The sequence below is a fragment of the Eucyclogobius newberryi genome, unplaced genomic scaffold (genome assembly GCF_026437365.1).
Source record: "Eucyclogobius newberryi isolate DKJ021-1_F unplaced genomic scaffold, fEucNew1.0.hap1 SCAF_10, whole genome shotgun sequence".
NCBI lineage: Eukaryota > Metazoa > Chordata > Actinopteri > Gobiiformes > Gobiidae > Eucyclogobius > Eucyclogobius newberryi.
Window position 1 is genome coordinate 6,045,579 of NW_027315724.1, and position 19,241 is coordinate 6,064,819.

Below are 19,241 nucleotides of genomic sequence, written 5' to 3' on the forward strand. Positions count from 1 at the left end.
TAGAATATTAAACGACACAGAAACGTCAGTCTTTTGTGTGGCTTGCAAGGGAGAGGAAGGCTTAGCCGAGTCAAGATGTTGTAAGCAACCTGAACGACTTTCCAAAATCACTCTCAGCGTTCCTCCCTCTTACAAGTCATTTTATTAAAATCACACATAAAAAGGAGGCGGGTCACATTTCTCATTGGTCAGCTTCACATTAAGGCACTTGTCTTTTATGACTCTTTGGTATTATCTTTAGAGATAAAAACCTTGGTGAATGTTCTACCCATCTGGTCCCCAGGATGGGAGGAACATTCCTCACGGCTGCTTCTACAACATCTTCACACATGTTATTAGAAAAACATGCCTTTCCCTCCCCCCAGGCTAATGATGCAGATAACTTTTAACACACAAATATAATCATATATTTACATTTTATCACAGTAAATCAGATCAAAAATGTCATGGAATCAGACATACGCCGATGCTATTCCTTAACACATTGAGAACACAATTCAACTTAGAATATGAAACGACACAGAAAGATCAGACATTTGTATGGCATGCATGGGAGAAAACGCGGGGACTGTGTCAGCCAAGCCGTTGTAAGGAGCCTGGCTGACCCTCCTGCGTCTCACCCCCGCGTCTCACACCGTTTTTTCCCATGCTGGTTGGTTTTATTAGATATTCTGGAATAGGCGGGTCACATTTCTCATTGGTCAGCCTCACATCAAGGCACTTGGTATTTTTCCGTAGAGATAAAGCCTGCAAGGGGGGGTGCAACCCCCCCCTCTGGGGCAACATCCTTTGGCCATCTTTACGACCCCTTCACAAATCCAGTTTGTCACACACCCGTTCTTCTCTTAGACTAATGATGCAGATAAAATATCACTATTATGCAGATAAAATACATCACAGAAATATAATCATATATTCACATTTTATCACATTTCCCTCCTGTTTATCAAAGCATTAGTCTACTGTATCATATGCCAAACACATTATTCTTTTCAGTTTTCAACATGTCTTTCATATTGGTGTTAAAATGACACTTTTACACTTAAAAAGTGATGCACAGTTCTCAACATTGAACAAAATTCTTTTCTCTCGGCCCACAACATTTCTACAGCATTACTGTCCTAAATTTTGAGTCAGATTGGTTAATCTCTGTAATTTGACAAACAGACCATTTATCTTGTCTATAATTTGTGCGGTGTGATGGGAAATATAGAAGTACAAGCGGAAAGCCCTTAAACCCACTGCTCTCTGGTCAGTCAGTTCTCGTCAGGGAACTCTCTGGACACCCCAATAGAATCAAATACGTAGTATCAGGTGCTACTGGGACCAGACTGTCCACTAACCTCTCGACCTTGACCCTGCGGTATGGTTCTGGGTGATGCTGATCTTTGTTATGACCATGGCTTCCAAGTGCCCTCTCAGCACTGTGTCCCCACACCACCATACGTCCTCTCTTGGTTTCTTAAGAGACCTCCTCCCGCTGCTCGCTTCGGTCACACCTATGACACATATGAACTGGTACATTTCCCATCTCAATTCATAATCTCATTAACATTAACATTACACATCTCATAAACTTTCATGTTGATCACTTATTTTCTTCCCTCTATTTTCCATTTACCGGTATACACAGTTGTGTATGTTGATCGATTGTCCCGATTGTCCCGATTGTCCCGATTGTCCCGATTGTCCTGATTGGGCGAGATTACCTTCGCCTCTCTGCTGTCTCTTTTGTCACGTGTTACCGATTGTCCGGCGCATAATACAGGTGTTCAGCACCCATATTATCGTCATCGCTGTGATGATGATAACTGTTGATTCTTTTCCCACAGAGTATGGTACTCTGCGCACCGTAGCCTCTGGCTCTCGTTCATCGTAGCAGAGTATAGTACTTTGCGTACTGTAGAATCTGTCTCCCGTCCATTGTAGCAAAGTATCGTACTCTACTGTAGACTCTGGACAAAACTCATACAAACGAAGTCCTGCGTCTGCGATGTTATGGATCTGCCGCTGTGTTGTCCAGACATTTCTCTCACTTTCCCATGAGAGCACCCATGTTCTCGTCCCTCCAATGGTCGGCGTGAGGACGACACGGTGTGGCTCCGTCCACTTTGCTCGTCCACCTGGCTCGTCTCTGTAAACACCACATCTCCAACACGTTCTCTGCTGCGGTGATAAACAAAGTCTTTTCGACAATTCAGTGCATTTCAAACAGTTTTCTTGTTTACAATTTTTTTTTGAATTTTTTTTTTAGTAATTATTGATTCGGAATATTTGTTTACACGTATATCCCTCCATTTGATAAATGGCTTTGCCCATTTCTCAAACTTCTACACAATTCTACATTTAAACAAAATTCAATAATCCAGATAGTTTACAACATTCACTAATCCAGGATGTAATCAAGGAAGAGATGGAATTGCGTCTGTCTTCCACTCCGCAATGTCACCTCTTGACCTTTCACAGTTCAGTGGTCACATCCCTGGCTGAGCCCCCCTTCCACGGCGCTGGGCCCTCACCCTGTGTGTCTGTAATCCGACACTGCCCTAACCTATCTGTTTTACCACCATTTGTTTCAAACTCCAAATGTTTCAAACTCTAAATGTTTCAAACTCTAAATGTTTCAAACTCTAAAAGTTTCAAACTCTAAATGTCTCAAACTCTAAATGTTTGGTCTCCACGTGTGCGCGCGTATGTGTGTGTGTGTGTGTGCAATACAAATACATCAAACAATAATAATTGTCTCAATAATTCCCCCGTTGAGCTGGCCATAAGGGTCAGTTCACAACTTAGAATTCTTCACATAATTAATAATTTCACATCTCCTCTGTTTGTGTGGCCTGCATAAAGTCACACATCTAATGTAATATGTGCTAATCTTCTATATGTGCTTCAGGTGAGTTTCAAACTCAGTCTCTCACACCTGCTCATGTGGTGCTTTACAAACATTGTGTATTAGTTTGTTCTAACAAGTCTATATGTGTATAAAAATCAAAATGATTCTAAACCTTCCCCTGGTTATAGTTTTCACTATCTTCAGGTAATCTGCGGGTCTCGTAAAATTTATTCTACTCCCCCCAGGCCCTTCCTGTAGTCTAACCCCTCTTGGCTCCGACCTGAGTCCTATAATGTTTAAGTCCTGTTATCACTGGTTTTCATAACTTCTATAACGTCTAAATTTAGATGATATTGTCTTATTTAAATCTATTCAATTCTTGATTGAATCTCCACAATCCTTTAGGTATTTACTTTAGAATGTCAAATTCTTTCGCTGTTAATTTTAACTCTTCTCCTTAATACCCATCACGTCAACCCCCCCTGAGGTGTTGCTGTTGATACGCAAAGATAACAACATCTGCTCCATCCTGAGTCCTCCAGATTCTTTGCCAGTCAATAGCCCCTGTTATCTCTGACTATCTTTATGACCCATATCCTCCCATGTCCCCCCACTTCTGCATCAATTGCCTTAGTTAATGACACACAGTCATGTCTTTCCTGGGAGGGCATTTGACGTCACTATTTAACTTATTCCCTGCTTACGTCTACATGCAATACGAGGTTTCCTCATGATAATACAAATAAATAAGTTACTGATATAACTTTTACTATCACTTTACTTACTGCCCGTTCTATGTCCAAAAACATCAGTAGTCACCCATTTGCCCATATTATCACTTCCAGGCCTGTGCCTGCATTTGATTCTAAATTTAAAAACACTTCTGTCTTTTCGTCCTGTACTTTCATCTAGTCATGCATTAAGTCCAAAAAGATAAGTTTCGTCAAGTCCAAAAATAAAACAAAACAAAACGTAGCTTTGTGCACTCAAAAAAAACACAATACCGTAAAAACACAACTTTTGTCTTCTATGTCGGGGACAGGAAATGTCCTGTCTGTCTGTGATCACATTCCCCAAAAAATTGGCCATCTATAAAAATCTGAATTAATCTTCATCTCTTATCAAGTTTAATACAATCTTTATAATTGATTGTTGTCAATCAAACAAAACCCTAAATTTGTTGAAATACAGAGCTCTCAAATACTAAAATTTAAAACCAGCTGGGTTTAATTCCTAATTTCATCAGTTCAGAGCGTCCTCTGAACTGCTTTCTTCCCATTCTCCTGCCTTGTTGACCCCCCTTATCTCCCCCTCTCTGCCACGTCATCTGAGCACCCTGGAAGTCTCCCTCCAAAATCCTCTTATGACTTTTCCTTTGTCTTTTTACAGTTTGGGGTGATAATTCTGGCATTATGTGGTCTCGGTCGTCTGAGAGAAATGCTACTTGCTTTACAGTCACGGTCAATGTCAAGCTTCTAGAGAAAATTCCTTATTAGATTCCTCCGGACATAAACGTGGTGTTTAAGATTCACCCGTGACTGCAAATTTTAGATCTCTCAGAATAACGCTTTGTGACCCTTGTATGATTAATTGTGATTCTCACTTAGTGTTAGTTAATCACTTATTAATCCTCATTCACACTTCTCTCTTACTTACTTCGCTCGTGCACAGCGCTTACATTCACTCATCTTTATGTCAGTAACAACTCGGCATAAGGCTTCATTACTTGCTTTCGGTGAGAAACTTAACTCGTGGTGAGCAATTTAACTCCTTTATGTGAGAAATTATCTACACAAAGCCAACCAATATTTTTCCAGCAATAATCAAACTCCTTGCTTATGTGAGAAACTTATCTCGTCCATAAGCTTACAATATTTCCTCAGTAATATGAAACTGGGTATTTCCTCAGTAATACCTAAACTGGGCATAAGAGCCTAAAATATTTCCTCAGTAATATTAAACTGGGTATTTCCTCAGTAACACCTAAACTGGGCCTTCAATAAGAGCCTTCAATATTTTTCCAGTAAATATCAAACTAATGCATAAAACGTTTTATGGCTAACTCTTTTTCACACACAAAGTTTTTGTCTGACCTTCTTTGTCGCCTGTGTTCTCCTGCTGCTTCGAAACGACGCGCTCTCCTCGCGGAGAATGAGGTGTGATGGGCGGCCACGGGAAAAGTGGACTTCCTTTAGCTGTGCACAGACTTCACCGATTCACCCGTCAATCCCCGCGAAGGGCAGCTTGTCGTCCGGCTCGATAGGACCAGAAAATGTCATGGAATCAGACATACGCCGATGCTATTCCTTAACACATTGAGAACACAATTCAACTTAGAATATGAAACGACACAGAAAGATCAGACATTTGTGTGGCATGCATGGGAGAAAACGCGGGGACTGTGTCAGCCAGGCCGTTGTAAGGAGCCTGGCTGACCCTCCTGCGTCTCACCCCCGCGTCTCACACCGTTTTTTCCCATGCTGGTTGGTTTTATTAGATATTCTGGAATAGGCGGGTCACATTTCTCATTGGTCAGCCTCACATCAAGGCACTTGGTATTTTTCCGTAGAGATAAAGCCTGCAAGGGGGGGTGCAACCCCCCCCCCCCCTCTGGGGCAACATCCTTTGGCCCATCTTTACGACCCCTTCACAAACAAATGCTGTCACACACCCGTTCTTCTCTTAGACTAATGATGCAGATAAAATATCACTATTATGCAGATAAAATACATCACAGAAATATAATCATATATTCACATTTTATCACAGAATTGCTTTCATTCAGCCCCAGGGATAAATTATTTTTATGACAGACATGCAAGGGACCAGCAGGAGAAAAGGTTTTTGAAATAATGAGACCAAAAATGAGATATCAGTTTCACAGTACGAATAAATGATCACCTAAAGACTTTAACTTAAGTTGAGGTACAACAGGTGAAGAGGAAACAAACTTACATTGCATATACAGTAGAAATAAGGCCTTTTATGTGTTTAAAAAAAAACATGCCAAAATAGCAACTATTTGGCAAATTGAAATCTGAAAAATGGACAGAGCCAGGTTCAAACCTTTTTCAAAAGTACCTGTTTGGGAATGGCTAGATCAGGCCGTGCTGTACTATCATAGAAAAGATTTTTGGACAATGCTTCAAAATCAAGACGTTTCAACATCCATCTGAAAGTCATTACTATTTTAACGTTTTCAACCCGACCCAGCCACATCCACGTACTTCACAGAACTACCTGATCCAAACCCGCAGGACTAGTCATTGACCAGGCCCAGTCTATCCATCAAATATTTATCTTCTGTTAAGGTTTCCATATGTGTCAAGTTCATTGTGCGCAGGGACAGACGTTTGTTATCTGCAGCCCCTCAACTGAATGCAGCAAAGGTGGAGAAGGGGAGGCCCATTCATTGCAGTAATCCTAGATATCGCTGTTACTGATGCACTTCGGCGAGTGGAGGAATCCCAGAGGCCGGCTTCTCAGAAGGACAAACTCTGATGAAAGGCTTCTTTCATGCAGCTGCATCAGTCACGCATCAGAAGATGACACATTCCACTGTGTAAAGTCACAAAATACGACTACATTAGGTAACAAATCAAAATATTACACTTGCGGCTACACAAAGGAACGCACAGATACACAGTGGTGAAACGTAGAGCTGTGGAACATAGAGCTGTGGAACATGAACTGTGGAACGTAGAGCTGTAGAACGTAGAGCTGTAGAACATAGAGCTGTGGAACATAGAGCTGTGGAACATGAACTGTGGAACGTAGAGCTGTAGAACGTAGAGCTGTAGAACATAGAGCTGCGGAACATAGAGCTGTGGAACATGAACTGTGGAACGTAGAGCTGTAGAACGTAGAGCTGTAGAACATAGAGCTGCGGAACATAGAGCTGTGGAACATGAACTGTGGAACGTAGAGCTGTAGAACGTAGAGCTGTAGAACGTAGAGCTGTGGAACATAGAGCTGTGGAACATGAACTGTGGAACGTAGAGCTGTAGAACGTAGAGCTGTAGAACATAGAGCTGCGGAACATAGAGCTGTGGAACATGAACTGTGGAACGTAGAGCTGTAGAACGTAGAGCTGTAGAACATAGAGCTGCGGAACATAGAGCTGTGGAACATGAACTGTGGAACGTAGAGCTGTAGAACGTAGAGCTGTAGAACGTAGAGCTGTAGAACGTAGAGCTGTAGAACGTAGAGCTGCGGAACATGAACTGTGGAACGTAGAGCTGTAGAACTTCGAGCTGTAGAACTTCGAGCTGTGGGAACAGGAGATCTCATTCAAAGCGCATATAAATCAAGCCTGTAAAACAGCCTATTTCCATCTGTGCAAAATAGCCAACATCAGAAGAATCCCAGAGAAGAATAAAAGTGATGCTGATGTATCCATGCATTTGTAACGTCTAGATTAGACTGTAACTCCTGCTTGCAGCGTGTCCTAAAAGCTCCATAAAAAGCTTTCAATTGGTTCAAAACTCAGCAGCAAGATTACTAACAGGTACAAAAAGAAGAGAGCACATTACGCCGGTGCTGGAGTCTCTTCACTGGCTCCTGTCAAGTTTAGAAATCAAATTTAAAATCCTACTCCTGACCTACAAAGCCATAAATGACATGGCCCCATCCTACCTCAAAGATGCTATAGAACCATATCATCCAAACAGAGCTGTTGGCTCTCATAATGCCGGCCTTCTGGTGGTCCCAAGAGTCTCTAAAAGCACAGTAGGAGGTAGAGCGTTTAGCTCCCAAGCTCCTGTGTTATAGAATCAGCTCCTGTCTATGTTAAAGAGGCCGACACAGTCTCTTCATTTAAGACGAGGATTAAATTGTTCCTCTTTGAAATGGCTTATGGTCAGACCAGTTAGGAACAGAAATATAAACCCACAGTTTCAGTTACGCTGCCCTAGGAGCAACTGTGCTGGGGGAAGTATGGCAGCTTGAGCACTATCCTATCAAACAATATTTAATATGTAATTTCACTTGCAATCTGTTCATTGCTTTCCCATCTTCTTTTCCCACTTCCCCTGCCGGGAGTGGGACAGGCACATCAATGACCTGTGGATCCAGATGAAACAATCTCTACTTGTTCTCCTCCAGCTCCACTGTCCATCTTGTGACCGCCGGTCCGTCTGAGGGAGTCGGATCTCTCACTGTGGAACTCTTCAAGGTTTCAACTTTTTCCTAAAGAGGTTTTGTAGTTTTTCCTGCCCGAGAAGGAGGATCTAAGGACACAGGATCCTGGGACATTTGTCTAAGGACACAGGATGCTGGGACACTGCCAAGTCCCTATGAACATTGGTTAATCTGTTTTTCAGTCGCCCTCGAGGAAACTGTTGTTGTGATTTTGGGCGTTACAAAAATGGAATTGAACATAGCGCTGTGTTAGCTCATGTTAACTGAACCGATTCTTAAAATAATAGAACTGAAGTAGAAGCAATAATCCAATAAATTACTCAAGCGAGAGTAAAAAAGTATTTGGGAAAACTACTAAAGTAATTGTAAGAACTGTCAGGACGTAACATCTGAATTATAATTTTGAGTCCCGGTAAATCTACTTGTAAGGACAAAATATGAAATCATAAACTAAATCTGGTATTTTCATAGACACAAACATGAGACGAATGAATCAAGAAGGAGCGAGAAACAAAACTGTTCCAATCATTTCATATTGTAAAAGCTTTTGTCAGTTGTACTATTCACAGTGGAAAGACAAACCAAACCTTTCACTCAAGTGTATAATTATGTCACTATATACAATTTTACTCAGAAGAAGAAACAATATAATGATTATTCACAATTATAGATTCAAAACAAAAGTGAAATCCGTATTATTTTTTAAATTTGTTTCTGAGAACAGCTTGATGAAATCCAATACTCTCCAAAATCACGTTATTGTGTAACTGTAATACACACAGCAACACAATCAGGTGTGCTTTTTGGGATTAATTTTGCTTCATTAATGGTCACAATTATTAGTTGTTTATATCATGACCGGTGTAACCATGATTATAAAGTAAGAGTCCTGTTATGCAGTCACATACATAACTAAAGTAAGTATGGTGTCAGTAAACCACTCCTTGTATTTAAAAGTAAATATACAACTCTAAACTTGAAAGCCAATTCACAACTCAACTTTGAAAACATCTGCGCCCACAACCGGCGTTCATGAAAAGTTGTCAGAAGTCTCAAGTACTTCCCGTCCGCACAAAGGCCAAAGACTCGCGCGCTTACCCGCCGAGCATCCAAATGGCGAGCGGCGGCGGCGGCGGTGGTGGTGGGACGTGTGCCCGCTCGTCTTTATGATGCCAGTGAGTGCGTGGCCAGCCGGGATTTACTCGCTAAGACAACCGATTAAATGTGGTGAGAAGACGGGGAAATGTTTAATTCACACGTGCTTAGTATGCACAGGAGCGGCAGCCGTTCCAGAGTTCACCTTGGAAGGGGTCACGGCGGAGGGAAGGGCCGGAATCCCAAAGAGCTCGGGGCCCGCACTTCCAGCGAGCGCGCCCAAACAAATGGCATTGTGCTTTTAATTGCTTTGATTATCAAGTTTACTTTGCTAAAATTGAAAATGGTAATTGGGCAAAACAGCTTGGTGTTCCATGAGTTGGGCGCTGATAGATTTACAGGCAAAATCGATTCCTTTGTCTGGGTCTGAATGGGATGTGCTTCTTTTTGCCACACGCATGTTTGGAGCGGTATATGGGGGCGGGGACATTATGCAGAGGCATGAATATTGTGGTTAGCAAGATTACTTTTATAATGAAGTGCCATGTGACGAGCGTTCATTACACTGAGGCCAAATGGATTTGTGCAGAAGTAAAATACAAGATTGTTGAAGTTAAAACAAAACAGATATAATTAAATGTTTGTTGTTTCTGGAGAACTTTGCAAACAGGATTCCCAAAGGAAATAGTGGCATCCTGAAAGTTTTTTGTTTGTTTTTTTTATCCCAAGATCTGACTATTCGCCTGACTTCATTGTTCCACCATTTGTAAATGTTCCTGCCACGCTGCTCCTGCCACGCTGCTCCTGCCACGCTGCTCCTGCCATGCTGCCCCGGCCACACTGGTCCTGCCACGCTGGTCCGGCCATGCTGCTCCTGCCACGCTGCTCCTGCCATGCTGCCCCGGCAACACTGGTCCTGCCACGCTGGTCCGGCCATGCTGCTCCTGCCACGCTGCTCCTGCCATGCTGCCCCGGCCACACTGGTCCTGCCACGCTGGTCCGGCCATGCTGCTCCTGCCACGCTGCTCCTGCCATGCTGCCCCGGCCACACTGGTCCAGCCACGCTGCTCCGTCCACACTGGTCCTGCCATGCTGGTCCTGCCATGCTGGTCCAGCCACGCTGCTCCGTCCACACTGGTCCTGCCATGCTGCTCCTGCCACGCTGCTCCTGCCATGCTGCCCCGGCCACACTGGTCCAGCCACGCTGCTCCGTCCACACTGGTCCTGCCATGCTGGTCCTGCCATGCTGGTCCTGCCATGCTGCTCCTGCCACGTTGCACCTGCCACATCGGTCCTGCCACACCGCTCCTGCCACACCGCTCCTGCCACACCGCTCCTGCCCCACTAATCCTGGTCCTGCCACACTGCTCCTGTCCCCACTGCGTTGCTCCTGTCACACTGCCCCCTGCAACTTGTCAAGGGCAGTGAGCTGCTAGGGGAATTTTACCAACTGGGCATGTTTTGTTCAACTACCAGGCCTTTCTGTGCACAGTTTCTGGGTGAGTTACCTCTGAATGCTCCGGTTTCCCCCATCAACCCAAAACATGCACCGCAGGTTAAACCTTCACCTATGTCAGTAGTCCTGAGCACAGTAGTCCTGACCACAGCAGTCCTGACCACAGTAGTCCTGAGCACAATAGTCCTGAGCGCAATAGTCCTGACCACAGCAGTCCTGACCACAGCAGTCCTGACCACAGTAGTCCTGACCACAGTAACACTGACCACAGTAGTCCTGAGCACAGTAGTCCTGACCACAGCAGTCCTGACCACAGCAGTCCTGACCACAGCAGTCCTGACCACAGTAGTCCTGACCACAGCAGTCCTGACCACAGTAGTCCTGAGCACAATAGTCCTGAGCGCAATAGTCCTGACCACAGCAGTCCTGACCACAGCAGTCCTGACCACAGTAGTCCTGACCACAGTAACACTGACCACAGTAGTCCTGAGCACAGTAGTCCTGACCACAGCAGTCCTGACCACAGCAGTCCTGACCACAGTAGTCCTGACCACAGTAACACTGACCACAGTAGTCTTGAGCACAATAGTCCTGACCACAGTAGTCCTGACCACAATAGTCCTGACCACAGTGGTCCTGACCACAGTAGTCCTGACCACAGTAGCCCTGACCACAGTAGTCCTGACCACAGTAACATTGACCACAGTAGTCCTGACCACAGTAGTCCTGACCACAGTAACATTGACCACAGTAGTCCTGACCACAGTAGTCCTGACCACTGTAACATTGACCACAGTAGTCCTGACCAAAGTAGTCCTGACCACAGTAGTCCTGACCACAGTAACATTGACCACAGTAGTCCTGACCACAGTAGTCCTGACCACAGTAGTCCTGACCACAGTAGTCACCTCAGCTGGCTCCTCTCCACATGGAAAAGCAGCGGCTCAACTTCAAGCTCATCCAGTGTGATTCTGCTTTATTTGTGAATCTGTTTTAGCCGTTTCACATGTGCAGACAAAAGAGCTGCTCAGTGAGTAATCTCATCATCTTCAGAGGCATCGTAATGTTTTGAGAAAAGCTGTTATTTTTTATTTTTTTTTAATATGGACATAGCATTTACATGTTTTAGTGTAATAGCAGAATATGCTAATTTTCAGCACCTGTCCATTGGGCCAATTTAGAGTTGCCAATTTTGCCTCACACATCATGTGTTTGGACGGTGAGAGGAGCCGGAGAACCCGGAGAGAACCCACGGTAACACAGGGAGAACATGCAGACTCCACCCAGAGAGATCATGTGATGTTGGTCTGGTCCGGGGATCGAACCCATGATCTCCTTCTTGGGAGGCAAGAGCGCTGATGGTCATCATTGCAAACATATTTCAGAACCATAAACATTTCAGAGCCCATCTCCCAAAGTCTTCCACACAATTGTCACAGCGTCTGCTCACTGTTAGCCTTTCCCACTTTTCTCAACAACAACAACAACAACAACAACAACAACAATGCTGTTTGTCTAAACTTGGCTTCAAAGTGGAGTGGCAGCAGGAAAGTCGTGATCAAACCCCTGCATTCCAATCCCTCGCTGCAACGTTCCAAAGCTAATTCAATTATATGCATCAATACACCTACAGAATTGGCTTATTGTCTCGAAATGACGACAAAACAAAAAAATCATGCAAATCTTGTGTGAATGGAGTTTAATGTAAAATGATTTTCCACACAAAGACCTGCCAAAAAGGGCTTTAAGAAACAAGGGACCATTTCGGCTGTCATTTCAGAGCTATTTTCTGTGCATCAGCTTTGGAGATCCTTTTACCACGCTCCTTCAAAGGCGCAGGGACGGTCCAAGTCAGCCTGGAAAGTGCACAAGCAGCAGATAACTTTATTTTTCCGCCCACTCCTTCTACGCAAATGTAAAATATTGCATCATACGTGTGTTTTTTCCTGAACGCAGAGGTGAGTACACTGCAGATGCAGCGGGAAACTTTTCCTTTTCTTGGGTTGATCGATGGTTCTTCCAATCAAAAGCGCTGTGAAAGTCAATGTTTTTGACGCGCTTCATGATGTGAATGGGATTTCTCTAATGTGGTCAAGGATTGGATGTGGCTACAGGATGGTATTGGGCGTGGCTACAGGATGGTATTGGGCGTGGCTACAGGATGGTATTGGGCGTGGCTACAGGATGGTATTGGGCGTGGCTACAGGATGGTGCACTCAAGCGTGGGAAGGTCGTTCCTTCAGGGCTATTTATCTGTCCAGGCACAAGGTCAAGTCAGATTAAACATTTTAAACTGCATTATAGATCTAATAAGGGATCATCTCAAAATGGGTTGAAGCTGAAAAGACGTAATATTTTTCGTCTTGGGGGGGAACCTACATTTCGTCTTTTTGTTGCTTTGAAGCTTCAATACATCGTTGTGGCAGTAATTGTTTTGAAATGCTAAAAAACTCTCTCAGCAACCAGCATTAGGCCAATATGAGGCGGCGAGTGCGTACGGGGGAGCACGGGGGATCTTCTCAACCCATTTTGAGAAGATCCCAAATCAGAATCTGAAAAGTTGTATTGCGGTTGTCAGTGAACAGAAATGTGTGATTAAGCAAAATATACATCATGAGAAATCAAAAGGGATGAAAAATAATGTGTGAATAAAATACACTTAATATAAAACATATACAGAATGGGCGTGGATAGTGGGTGTTCATGAGTCCAACGGCAGAGGGATGAACCGTGAGCTCCTGCCTGTGAGCCGACCTGCTCGTCCCCAAGTCCTGGAGACGCACGGGTCCTAGAGACGCACGGGTCCTGGAGACACACGGGTCCTGGAGACACACGGGTCCTGGAGACGCACGGGTCCTGGAGATGCACGGGTCCTGGAGACACACGGGTTCTGGAGACGCACGGGTCCTGGAGACGCACGGGTCCTGAAGACACACGGGTCCTGGAGACGCACGGGTCCTGGAGACACACGGGTTCTGGAGACGCACGGGTCCTGGAGATGCACGGGTCCTGAAGACGCACGGGTCCTGGAGACGCACGGGTTAAGGAGACGCACGGGTCCTGGAGACGCACGGGTTCTGGAGACGCACAGGTCCTGGAGACACACAGAGACGCACGGGTCCTGGAGACACACGGGTTCTGGAGACGCACGGGTCCTGGAGATGCACGGGTCCTGAAGACGCACGGGTCCTGGAGACGCACGGGTCCTGGAGACACACGGGTCCTGAAGACGCACGGGTCCTGGAGACGCACGGGTCCTGGAGACACACGGGTTCTGGAGACGCACGGGTCCTGGAGATGCACGGGTCCTGAAGACGCACGGGTCCTGGAGACGCACGGGTTAAGGAGACGCATGGGTCCTGGAGACGCACGGGTTCTGGAGACGCACAGGTCCTGGAGACACACAGAGACACACGGGTCCTGGAGACACACAGAGACGCACAGGTCCTGGAGACGCACAGGTCCTGGAGACACACGGGTCCTGGAGACGCACGGGTCCTGGAGACGCACGGGTCCTTGAGACGCACGGGTTCTGGAGACGCACAGGTCCTGGAGACGCACGGGTCCTGGAGACGCACGGGTCCTGGAGACACACGGGTTCTGGAGACGCACGGGTCCTGGAGAAGCACGGGTCCTGAAGACGCACGGGTCCTGGAGACGCACGGGTCCTGGAGACGCACGGGTTCTGGAGACGCACAGGTCCTGGAGACGCACGGGTCCTGGAGACGCACGGGTCCTGGAGACACACGGGTTCTGGAGACGCACGGGTCCTGGAGATGCACGGGTCCTGAAGACGCACGGGTCCTGGAGACGCACGGGTCCTGGAGACGCACGGGTTCTGGAGACGCACGGGTCCTGGAGACGCACGGGCCCTGGAGACGCACGGGTTCTGGAGACGCACAGGTCCTGAGACACACAGAGACACACGGGTTCTGGAGACGCACGGGTCCTGGAGACGCACGGGTCCTGGAAACACACAGGTCCTGGAGACACACAGGTCTTGGAGACACATAGGTCCTGGAGACACACAGGTCCTGGAGACACACAGGTCCTGGAGACGCACAGGTCCTGGAGACGCACGGGTCCTGGAGACGCACGGGTCCTGGAGACACACGGGTTCTGGAGACGCACGGGTCCTGGAGATGCACGGGTCCTGAAGACACACGGGTCCTGGAGACGCACGGGTCCTGGAGACGCACGGGTTCTGGAGACGCACGGGTCCTGGAGACGCACGGGCCCTGGAGACGCACGGGTTCTGGAGACGCACAGGTCCTGGAGACACACAGAGACGCACAGGTCCTGGAGACACACAGGTCCTGGAGACGCACAGGTCCTGGAGACACATAGGTCCTGGAGACACACAGGTCCTGGAGACACACAGGTCCTGGAGACACACAGGTCCTGGAGACACACAGGTCTTGGAGACACATAGGTCATGGAGACGCACAGGTCCTGGAGACACACAGGTCCTGGAGACGCACAGGTCCTGGAGACACATAGGTCCTGGAGACACACAGGTCCTGGAGACACACAGGTCCTGGAGATGCACGGGTCCTGGAGACGCACGGGTCCTGGAGACGCACGGGCCCTGGAGACGCACAGGTTCTGGAGACGCACAGGTCCTGGAGACACACAGAGACGCACAGGTCCTGGAGACACACAGAGAGGCACGGGTCCTGGAGACGCACGGGCCCTGGAGACGCACAGGTTCTGGAGACGCACAGAGACGCACAGGTCCTGGAGACACACAGAGACGCACAGGTCCTGGAGACACACAGGTCCTGGAGATGCACGGGTCCTGGAGACGCACGGGTCCTGGAGACACACAGGTCCTGGAGACACACAGGTCCTGGAGACAGTGTCACCTCTCAGCGCTGATGATGGTGCAGTTCTTCACAGCTATCATTAAGTCACTGTCCACATGATATAAAAACTGGCACAAATCACCTCTGTAAGCATAAATGAACTAAAGTAAAATGACTTACCTTTGGAAAGTAGTCATTTAAATAAAGACAAATCCTGTGCTCCATCTGAAATGATGGCATAATCTAATCCTAGAATTTGAGTGTAACCTCTTGGTGGCAAATCATACTTAGAGCTGTAAAAACAAGTACAAACTCATGAGCTCAGACATATAATCCTTCATCAGACGTTCTGCCCCTGGGGACCCAAACAGCTGTTGCTATGTTGTTGCCATGGAGATTGCCAACAGTTCAGTTTTTCAGCTTATTTCGCCCACTTTTCCCTCTTTTTGTCACGGATAGGCTTTTCCGTTGTAATGGCACTTCCGGTCGAGCGAAAGCAACAAGTCAACACTGCACCGATTCCCTGGGCCTGAAAATGACTTTTTATTCTGTTTAGAACTTATTTTCTCAGGTCGGCAGCGCTGTGTTCACTACAACCAGAAGAAGGATGATGTGGAATGGCAGCACTCTGGAATAAGGTGAATATGTTAATCAAAATGACTGAAGTGGTATTTTTTCATATTATTTCACACAAATCCAAGCCCAGTTGTTAACGATAATTGAATCACACTCAGTCACTGTAAATAAGACCATCTAAAAGCGTGGCCTGGTCAAAAGAGTCTATTCTCAACTCCTCCACCCTGAAAAGAAGCTTAAGGATGGGACAGGGACAATATGGACCTAACTGGAATAAAACAGGGGATTAAACATGAATTGCAGTGTTAGTCCAGTGAGTAAATTGATGCTGACCTGGGAATATGCTTTTGACATTAAACATGACACTTTTAAATAATAGAAAACTTCATAAAACTAAATCAAACAAATACTCAAAAAGGAAGCGTGTACAATTTCCAAAATATTTTAATAAGCATTACATCACATTACCCATCTGTATCCTCAGATAACAAGTCAAAATGTCCAAACCAAATATAAATGTTTTGGTCACAGTCATAAACACATTTTTAAATTATATTTAATTGTTCACATTTTGTGTTTTGCCTCTCAATGACCCAATCAGAAAGCAGACTGGCCGCCTCCCTTCTGGGTTGCCACATCCTTCACGACGAAAACCAGTGAGCAATAAACTCCAAAGGGCTCAGCTGACAGCAGTCCAGGTTCAAGTTTGTTTTCCTGACCCGACTTAATAATGACACATTTAAATGTTCCAGCCAAGTCTTGTAAAGAGGACTGAGATACCTCTGATTAAAAGGGACTGGGGGATTATGCGGACTTAGTTCTTGGCACTGCTATGTACAAAAACACTGATTATATTACCGTCAAGTTGCTCAAATTGCAATTAAACCCAATAAAAGTCCATACATTCTTGACATAAAGAACAATTTACATGTCGTATCTAAATCTCATTCCCAGGCCGTACAGACCAAGGAGAGAACGTTCACCCTGGCTCTGTTTCATTAACATTAGAGTGTGATTTTACAGCAGCTTAATAAAGGCTACATTATGCTTTATGTTTTATAGGACGAGTGTGATGGACTAATGCTGCCATCTGCTGCTGGACGAAAACACAATCACTCAGTCACACGGAAATCACCAACTATTTCAAATGTCCACTGTAGAAATTTCAGTTATTTATTAAGGATGGAAAAGGTATTATTTTCAAGCCTCAAAATCTGCAGGCAAAATTAGACTATTGTTCAGTAAACCCTAGAAATCTGGATTTTGACTGTACATAAAATGCTCAGAAAATCATAATTGCCAGTTGAATCAACAAATAATGTAAAATAGAATGGTAGATGTTTAAACCAGACTCACTTGTCACTCACATGTGTCTGGGTGGCATATTGTGTACACATGTTTAAAGGTCTATAAATACAAGAAATTTTAACGGCCACAATATCTGGATTTTTTACAAAGCCTGACCAATAAAGGCACTTTTACTTGTTATCGTTGTCGTGAAATAAAGACAACTAGTACTAGTTTTTGAATAATTGCTTGGTTAATTTGTCCACTTTGTTGATAAAAAGCTCACTAAAATGGTTCAAAGGTCAAAGTATTCTTACAATCTGATAAGACTCCACTGATAAGGAGGACATGAGCTTTATTTTTCTCATAAATACCTCATAATTAGCTAAACTGTTTTTCCTTTCATGTACGGCTGAAAGTAAGATTCATATTTGATAAAAACACATTTTAATTGCACTGAAATACGATCATGGCTAATCTTTCAATCGTTTTTGTCTAATTCTTAAGGGAAAATGTGAAAACAAATGGGGTTGTGTTGTTTTAGTGGAGTAATTACAAGGTGGTGTTATCAGATCATATTTCAACACAACTGAAACTGTGCATGATAAGGCCAAGGTCATTGAGACAGGAGAAAAGTTAGGTCTGAAAGAATATTTGAAATAAAGTCCAGAGTTTGAAAGCAAATCACAAAAAGGCTGCAATTATTTTACTTTAATATTAAATATGAAATATTTTATTTAATATTATTATCTTCTGCATAGACCACATCATTCACACTTAATTTTGCGTTAACGTGGGCACGGAGCTCATTTCCTGACATATTGCATGGGCACAATGGTTGACAAATCTAAACAAGAGACGTGATTATGCCAAAATATGAGGCGGAGTCAAGCAAACTGAGGGTGTGGTCAGGTGCATTCTGTGAATGGCCAGAATTTTAACTAATAAACTTCAAAACTAGTGCACTACATGTTACTGTCTCCATATGGATGAGATAAACATAATAAAACAACCTTCATGGGCATAAATAACGCAAATGATAAGTTATAGAATAATTAATACAATCCAATTTTACATGATTACATTTCTCTCCCACTCACGTAAACTTTGCAGCGCCGTTACACACTCGGCTCTTAAAGATCTTGGCTGGAGACCTCCATCTCCAGCGTTGGACCCCTGGAGAGGAGAAACCGGAGAAATCCCGAACGTCACATTCAGCCAAAATCCTTACTCTGTGTAAAGCTGGTCCAGCTGTGCTAACGGTGCCGCACGTGACTCATGCAGTCCTCGTCACCGGGGGCTCAGAGGCCTGGGCACCGGGGGCTCAGAGGCCTGGGCACCAGGGGCTCAGAGGCCGGGCACCGGGACCAAAGGCCAATTCATTCTTCATAAGAAGCAAGACGTTTACCTCAGGCTGCAGGAAACAGAACCAAGTTTGTTTTGGATCTAGCATTCACACTTCAACAGAAGCGCCCCAGCAACTGTTTCCATGCCGTTGCTATGGAGATTATCACAAACAGCTCAGTTGATATAATTTAGCAGATGTGCAGGAGGCAGATGTGTTCTCTGTATGTGAAGCTACACAATGCTTCATGTTTTGTTACAGTCACATATTCAGAGAGAAACGAGCCAAACGAGGAACTGAATTTAGACGCACAAAATGTGTGATGTGTGGAGACTCACACACATGCGAGTGAGAGGGGGAGACAGGGTGCAGAGCGGGCGTCCTGCTGAACAAACTTCTGCTCAGCCGATGTGTCGAGAACTGACCAACAAAGACCGTGAGAACAAAATGACATCATGACGTCGTTTTGTCATCCTGAGGTGGACAAACGTCTCGCTCATGAAGCTCGGCTGCTGCCTTTCCTCGTTTATGGATCACACGTCGAGTTTATGAGCATGAGATGTGTGCGCGCTCTGGGTTCAGCCCGGGGATGAAGGCGAGCTCTGCGCGTTACATAAAAACAAATAAATGAATTGAATTAAAGTGAATTAAATAAAGAAACAACGCTCAAAGGCTGCATTTAAATATTTTATTTATATTAAA